Below are 8,583 nucleotides of genomic sequence, written 5' to 3' on the forward strand. Positions count from 1 at the left end.
TTGTTATTATAGCTTTAGAATCATATTGGCTGGTACTATCATGAAAGAAGGTATGTATACAGCCTAGGAACAGGTTGTAAAAAAAACTGGCAATTTTTCTTTTTTCCATCTGGGCCTTTACAACATCCAGTCTACAGAAGTAGGGGACAGCAGTGGATAAAGGGTATATGATCAAATGAGACAAGCCCTGGGAAGAAAATCAGAAGACATGATTTCTCTTCCTGATCATGTCACCAACTTAACCCTAAGATAGAGATGACAAAAATAATATTTACTGTCTACTCAGACTGGAGATGGGGCATTTGTGTATCCTAGGTTGGGTGTGGTATTGGTTTATCCATGTCCCCTACATTTAAAGATCAGAACCATTCTGCGTTATTGTCCCTCAAAGGGAGTCTTTGAGCCTTTCTATGATCTCATGATATCTGGGCCCAAAAGAGTCTCACTTTTTGGACTACATGTCTGGGAAGCCTGTGTATAAATTCTGCAGCATGTTAGATATATGAAAAGAAAAACTATGGGAAGTATTTTTTTTTGAAGGGCAATTGGGGTTAAGTGACTTGCCCAAGGTCACATGGCTAGTTTGTGTGTGTGTGTGTGTGTGTGTGTGTGTGTGTGTGTTAAGTGTCTGAGGCCGGATTTGAACTCAGGTTCTCCTGACTCCAGGGCTGGTGCTCTACTCATTGCGTCACCTAGTAACCCCAGGAAGTCTTGCATGTAGAAGTGGGCAAGGCAGGTTTTCTTTGTTTCATTTTTTCCTCCTTCAGGATAACTGCCAGAATAGCTTAGTGGAGAAAGTGTTAGACTGAAGATCTAAAGGTTCCTGGTTCAATCCCAGGTTTAGGCACTAAACTTGTGAGTGACTTTTGGGGCAATTAGATTAGTTAATAAACATTTACTGAGTGCATACTATGTGCATATATAGACACTATTCAGTGGAGCAGTGGATAGAGCTCTGGACTTGGAGTCAAGAAGATCTGAGTTCAAATCTGGTCTCAGACATTAGCTAACTGTGTGACATTGGGCAAGCCATTTAACCTCTTTCTGCCTCAGTTTCCTCATCTGTAAAATAAATGTGATAACAACATTTACCTTTCAGGGTTGTTGTAAGGATAAAATGATGTAATATTTGTAAAGTGCAGTGAAAACCTTAAAGTGCTATCTAAATACTAGCTATTATGCTAGCTATTAAATGTGATGGAGAGATGTGGGAGAGAAGAAAAGGCAGATGGTGAAGCTTGGTGATCACATATCACAGGAATAAATCTATATCACAAAGACTGACATAGTTTTTCCTTCAGAGGTGACTGGTTGGCATGTTTTCCTGGGTGCCTAAGTACTAAAGCACAGAACAGAAGTCAGTCCATCCTTAGGATGGACACATGCTCCTGATCAATGCACCACCATGACAAAAGTAGAGACAGGGCAATTTTACCTAGCAGAATCAGTACTGTATCCTTGCTGAAAATCCTTTCCATGTAGTCACTATGTAAGTTTCTTCTTTGTTGGAGGTTTGTCTATGTTAGTCTTGTTTAGTTCCAACCTCAATTAGACCTGGCCTGTGTCAGACCTGACCCAGAACATTTGGCAGAGCCATCTTGGAAAGTTCCCTCTTGTATGGATGGATTGGGTCAGTCAATAAAGCATTTATTCAGTGCATATTATATGCTAGGCACTGTACTAACCACTGGGGATACAAAGAAAAAAGAAAAAGTAGTCCTTGTCCTCAAGGAGCCTATATTCTGATGGTAGAGGCAATATGTGCATAAATTAGCACATACAAGATAAATATAGAGAAAATGGAAGCCAGTTTTAGAACAGGGAATCAACCTATGGATCCCCTGTCAGAGTAATGTTTTTAAATAAAGCATAAAATAAAATACATGGTATTAGAAAAGAAAGCAATTATTTTGAAATATATGTAGGTAGCAAAACATTTTTGAAGCAATATTATGAACTCCAAGTTAGAACCCCTGCCTTAGAGGGAAAGGCGTTAGAAGCAAGGGGAACTGGGAAAGGCCTTCTGGATGGAGGAAGTGGCACTTGAGCCAAGTCTTAAAAGAAACCAAGGATTAGGATTAGGAGGGGCAGCTAATTCAAAAGCACAGAGACGGGAGATGGAGCATTATGTGTGAGAAACATCTGCTGAGATTGTAAATAATGTATGAAAAAAAACGACTTGGAAAAATAGTAAGGAGCTAGGTTGTAGAGACTTTCAAATACTAAGAAGAGGCATTTATATTTGATCTTAGAGGTAATAAAGAGTCATAGATTATTGAGTTGGGGCATTTATTATGAGAAGTGCCATGATTAGATCTATACTTTAGAAAAATAACTTTGGAATCTGTATGGAGGCTGGGTGGGAATTTGGAGAGATTTGAAGCTGAAAATCCAAATAGAAGTCTATTACAATATTATAGGTGAAAGGTGATGGGGGCCTAAACTGGGGTGTCTCTAGGACAGATATTGTACAAGGGAAAAATAACAAGATTTGGCAACTTATTAAATATGTTGGATGAGCAAGACAATAGGCCCTGGTTATCTTCCCTGACTCTGATGGGAATGACAACTATTCACACATGTCAGCTAATATTTTCTCGTGTGAATGAATCTCTGGCTACCTTCTGCTTTGTGTCTCTTTATGTGCATTTAGATGAGCAAACAGTGATCCTAGGATGGACATACCTAGCTCTTACAGAAACTTTGAGAGTATGAAAGGTCAAGAGTTCCTGGGTCCCCCAGTCAGAGCCGATTGGTAAAAGGAAGAGTTTTTTGTTTGTTTGCATCTGAGTAGATGAACACTAATGAGAAATAGGCCTTGGCTTGGCTGGCCAGAATGCCTTAAACTTGCCTGAGCTTGTGACTTTTCCTGACCACAACAATGTGGTGAACTAGTGAGGGTAATGACACCTTGACCTGAGGGCACTGGCAGAAAGAAGTATAACTCCAATATGGTGGTAGCGGTGGTAAGAGAGTACTTGGTCTGGCATGAGGGGCATCACCAGGTTACAAAATCTCAGTACTGTCCCTAGCACCAGGGTTTCATGCAAGAGCATAATGACCCCTTAGTTACCTTGCTACTGACCCAGGAGGAGGACTGCTGAATGTACTAGAAGTGTCATCTTCTACTCTGTGATCCTGATACTCTTGTCATGTTCCAAATCTGGATTAGAATGTTGCATTTCACAGCCCACTATGTTCTGCAAACATCTTGTATTACCAAATACATTGATCAGACCATTAACATTAAGATCCAGGAATTGGTCCTTCCAAAGTGGGGAGTTGAAGACTGAGATTTTGGGTCTTCATTCTCATTCTATCACTTCTTCAGGGAGCTAATCCTTTGTTATTTTTCCCCAAACTTTCCATTTTTCTCTTTATTTTACCTGCTCTAGACTCCTCTTCTAGTATTACTTATGCTTGGCTTCTTAAGGCCATTTGAGTAGTGGAAGGTGCTCTAAAGGACCTTTAGTACCTTGACCCAAAAGGGTGGTATGTCATAGGAACAGCATCTACCAGGTTAGGCTAAGCTAATTGTTCCTTCTTGTTGGTCAGTCATGTCTGATTCTTTGTGACCCCATGGACCACAGCATGCCAGGCTCTTGTATCCTCCACTATCTCCCTAAATATGTTCAAGCTCATGTTTCCATGACACTATCTATCCATCTCATCTTCAGCCATCTCCTTTCTCCTTTGGTCTTCCATCTTTCTCAACATCAGGGCCTTTTCCAATTAGTCCCATCTTCTCATTATGTGACCAAAGTATTTAAACTTCAGCTTCAGTATTTGTCCTTCCAATGAATAGTGTGAATTAATTTCTTTAAATGTAGACTGATTTAATCTCCTTACTGTCCAAGAGACCCTCAAAAGTATTCTCCAATACCACAATTCAAAAGCATCAATTCTACGGCAATCAGCTTTCTGTATAGTCAAACTCTTACAGCCATACATCATTACTGGAAAAGCTTTGGCTATACAGACCTTTGTTGGCAAGGTGATGCCTCTACTTTTTAGTATCCTGTCCAGATTTACCATAGCTTTCTTTTCAAGGAGCAAGCATCTTTTATTTTCATGGCTGCAGTTGCCATGATCTTAGTTTTTTGTTCCTTAAAAGGTAGTAAAATTGCCTTCATGATTTAATTAGTCCAGGAAACTAAGGCTCAAACCATTGACAACTTCCCAATCATTTCTCTAGCTTGATGCATGATCTGACTAATGTATCACTAGGGAAATAATAGAAGTAGGAAAGCTGTATCTCACTGAATCAATGCTATATCCTTATTGAATGTCCTTTCCATATTTATTAAGTAAATTTCTTTTTTTGCTGGATGTTAGACGGTCTACATACAATAGTTTTCATTTTAATCCTGAACCTGACCCACCAGACCAGCCTGAGTCAGTTATGGTTCATAACAGCATGAATGGTAAGACAGACAGTGACCACAACTCTGGGCAACAAGGATATAGTGGAGGCTGGAGCCCATGGATAGAACATTGGGACCCTAGATAATCAATGCTCTCTGCCCTGCTGAGGTGAGAAGCAGAAGAAGCTGAATAAGCAGGGCACCTTCTTGTTCTATCACCATGAATTAAACTATCTATGTCCTCTCTCCCACTATATTTGAGACACAGAAGAAATGGGATGGAGAGCTGACTCATTGTTTCCTTTGGAGGTGTGAGAGATAGCCAACTGGGTATAGGTGCCAAGAAGTGCTATTTGATTTAATTCCTTGTTATTTCTTTGCCCTTCTGTTTTATTCAGTGCTTCTCACTTTGGACTCATTTATCATCAGACTTGGCAAGTAAAGGAGAACAATGGATGGGGACACATGAAGGATATATTTGAATAAATGTTGTCCCAAAGATAACTTTGCACATGGGTATAGCTTTCAGGAGGCTGTCTTGAGTGTTACACATGCAACTTGGTTTATTGTAAAATAAGTATATCCCCTGGAGACTTGAATTTAAAATAAGTTAATTTATAAAAAATAATATTGAAAAGAAGTCATTTGTTTATCCCCCTCAATGTCATGTCCTAAGCTGTTTGCCTCGCCTACCCTGAATATGGATTTGCCTTTGTTAGGATATGGTTAAAGAGAAAAAAACTTTCTAAATGTTGCTTTAAATGTTCCTAGAGAAAGGTAGTAAGTATATAAGGGTCAGGCAAATTGTCAAAAGTGACTATTTGGACAAAAAAGAACAGATTTCTGTTAGGGATGTGTTAGTCTAATTCTAATCTTTTGGTTTGCTTTTGCTAGCATTCTTCTAGGTCTGTAAGAAAATAAGCATCTGGTGGGCTAGAAAGGAAAATGGATTTATACAATTATCTTTTTTTAAAATCTTCTTAAAAATTCTCTACAGAGTACTTTTCAAGGACTTTAGCAGTATAGATTTTCCAAGAGACTTTTTCTTTTAATGAGAACAATTTGTGGAAAGATGAGAAAACAAAAACATTAAAGCTAAGACTGCAATCATGTATTCATTCAACAAACATTTATTGATTCTGTAGCATCATATACTAAACTTGCTAGACATTGGGGGAAATATAAAAATAATTAAGAAGTGATTCTTTCCCTCAAGGAACTTTTATAGTCTAACAGGAACATAATGAAAATAAACAAACAATTATAATAAAGAACAGAACTTGAAAACTATACTGAAAAACATAAACAGTATGTTTTAACGGTTGTGACTAGGGAATCTTTTCCTTGTTGGAAGATCAGAGAAGAGGTAGAATTTGAGCTGTTCCTGAAGGATGGGCAGGACTTCAGTAACAGAGATAGAAAGGGGAGGGCTTTTTAGGACTCAGGAATGATGTGAACAAAGGCCCAGAGAGGAATCCTAGTGTTCATGGAATAATGACTAATCTGATTTAGTCACAGCATAGAGTACATGGTGGAAAATACTGTCAAGCAAGAGGGTACAGATGTAGGTTGAAGTCAAATTGTGGCCTTGAATACCAATGAAAATAATTTGAACTTTATTTGATAGGCAGTGAGTCACAGCAGGTATGTGTGCTCAGTAGAAGATGATCATCACAGAACAAAGATCAGCAGCTTGTGACATTAATATTAAAGATAATAGCAATACCGTATCCCAAAGAGATGATAAAAAAGAGAAAAAGACCTACATATATAAAAATATTTATAGCAGCTCTTTTTGTTGTGGCAAAGAATTGGAAGTTGAGGAAATTCCTATCAATTGGGGAATAGCTAAATAAGTTGTGGTATATGAATGTAATGGAATAGCACTGTGCTATAAGAAATGATGAGCAGGAGGATTCCAGAAAAACCTGGAAAGACTTACATAAACCTATGCTAAATGAAGTGAGCAGAACCAGGAGAGCATTGTACACTGTAATAGCAACATTGTGCAATGACCAATTATGATTGACTTAGCTCTTCTCAGAAATACAATGATCCAACAGTTCCAAAAGACTCATGATAGAAAATGAGTTTAATGGGCTAATCACATCCAGAAAAAGAACTAACAGAGTCTGAATTCAGATCAAAGTATGCTACTTTTACTTTTTTGTTTTTTCTTTTTTTTCCTTTTGTTCTGTTTCTTCTTTCATAACATGACTAATGTAGAAATATATTTTACACAATTGCACATTTCTAACCTATATCAAATTACTTGCTGTCCTGGGGAATGGGGAGGGGAGGGAGGAAGAAAAATTTGGAACTCAAAAAAATTTTCAATATAGGAATGTTGAAAATTGTTTTATATGTAATTGGAAAAAATAAAATACTATTAAATTTTTAAGGAGGCAGGTCAGGAAGGTGTGGCACACAGAGGCAGGCCAGGAGGAGGCCTGATCAACAAGGGGACAAGTCATCCCACCAACCACAAGGGCCACTACCAGGCCTATCACCAAAGGGCTGGGACTGGAAAGAGCAAGGTAAGAACCAAATGCAGGGCCCCTGTCCGGGACAGCAAATAATCCTGAGACTACCACTCCATAGCACAGAAATTTTTTTTAAAAGCCCCTATAATGACCTCCAAGGACCAGGATGGCAGAGTGAACCCTGCCTGCTCCAAACCACTCCCCCCCCTCCCCGCCCTGAAAACATAGTAATTTTTGCCCCAGGGCAAAATCCTCAACGGTAAAGGCTTGGGAAGCCTAGAAGAAGGGCATGACTAGGGCCCTGCCTCAAAATGGGTAAAAAGCAGACTACAAAGACTCTGGAGTCCTAATATCCTCAGAGGGAGGAAACAAACTCAGAGGGAGACAATGTGGACTCTACATGCACAGCTGAAACATCAACAGGGAACGGGTCCCAAGCACAGAAAGCTCTCCTAGATGAGCTCAAAAGGAATTTTGAAAACCAAATGAGAGAGATAGAAGACAAAATGAATAATTTTTTAAAAATCAAAATTGCAGAATTAAAAAAACATTATAATGAAGAAAACAGCTCCTTAAAAAGAAAAGTGTATGATATGGGAAAGGAGCTCCAAAAACTAACCAAGGAAAATGATTTGCTAAAAACTAGAATCAACCAAATTGAAACAAATAACTCTATGAGGAACCAAGAATTAGTCAAACAAAATAACAAGAATGAAAAATTAGAAAAAGAGGTAAAACATCTCAACGGAAAAATAACTGACCTGGAAAACAGATCCAGGAGAGAGAATCTGAGAAGCATAAGCCTACCAGAAAATCATGATGAAAAAATGAGCCTGGAAAACATTCTCCAAGAACTCATTAAGGAAAATTGCCCTGAGATACTAGAACCTGAAGGTAAAATAGAAATCGAGAGAATCCACCAGACACCTCCTGAAGAAGATCCCAAACTGAAAAGTCCTCTAAATGTTGTGGCCAAACTCCAGAACTACCAGGTAAAAGAGAAAATACTTCAAGTGGCCAGAAAGAAACAATTCAAATATTGAGGAACCACAGCGAGGATCGCACAGGATTTGGCAGCCTCTACACTGAAAGATCGGAGGCAGTGGAATACAATTTTCCGGAAGGCAAAAGAGCTTGGATTACAACCAAGGATCACCTACCTAGTGAGACTAAGCATATTCTTCCAGGCAAAGAGATAGTCATTCAATGATGTAACAGATTTCCTGACCTTCCTGATGAAAAAGCCAGGGCTCAATGGAAAATTCAACCTCCAATTATGAGATGCAAGAGTGACATAGAAAGGTAAACAAGGAAAACAGACACACACACCCTGTTATTTAATAAAAGCAAACTGTTTATAGAGAAGTAGAGGGTATGAGAATAAAATACACAAAATGACTATTAAAAAAATCTTATTAAGGGCTACAAAGGGACTGCAATGGAAGAAGAGGAATGAATGAAGTGGAAAAGGGTAAATTGTGCCACTCAAAGAGGCATAAAAACAATATAGCAGAGGAAAAGAAGGGAGGGAGATGAGTATTATATGAGCTTTTCCCTCATTGGTTCTAGTGCAAAGAGGGAATATCAACCAGTTAAGCATAAGACTGTATGGAGAAGAGACGCAAAATGTATCATATTAGAGGGAAAGAGGGGAGGGAGAGGAGCTTGGCATGAGATTTGTTCCTGTCGCTCTTGGTGCGAAGAAGAAATAACATACTTCATTAAGTATAAAAATA

The 8,583-nt window shown here is 38.6% G+C and overlaps 1 non-coding gene across 1 annotated transcript; it reads left to right on the forward strand.

Moving 5' to 3' along the window:
* Positions 1-774: 774 nt before the first annotated feature.
* On the forward strand, positions 775-847 carry TRNAF-GAA (transfer RNA phenylalanine (anticodon GAA)). Its single transcript has one exon. It is a non-coding gene; the product is annotated as a tRNA-Phe (tRNA).
* The last annotated feature ends 7,736 nt before the right edge of the window (positions 848-8,583 follow it).

Source organism: Petaurus breviceps, unplaced genomic scaffold (genome assembly GCF_028583685.1).
Source record: "Petaurus breviceps papuanus isolate PSGF00001 unplaced genomic scaffold, PetGlider_PUasm1.0 164, whole genome shotgun sequence".
NCBI lineage: Eukaryota > Metazoa > Chordata > Mammalia > Diprotodontia > Petauridae > Petaurus > Petaurus breviceps.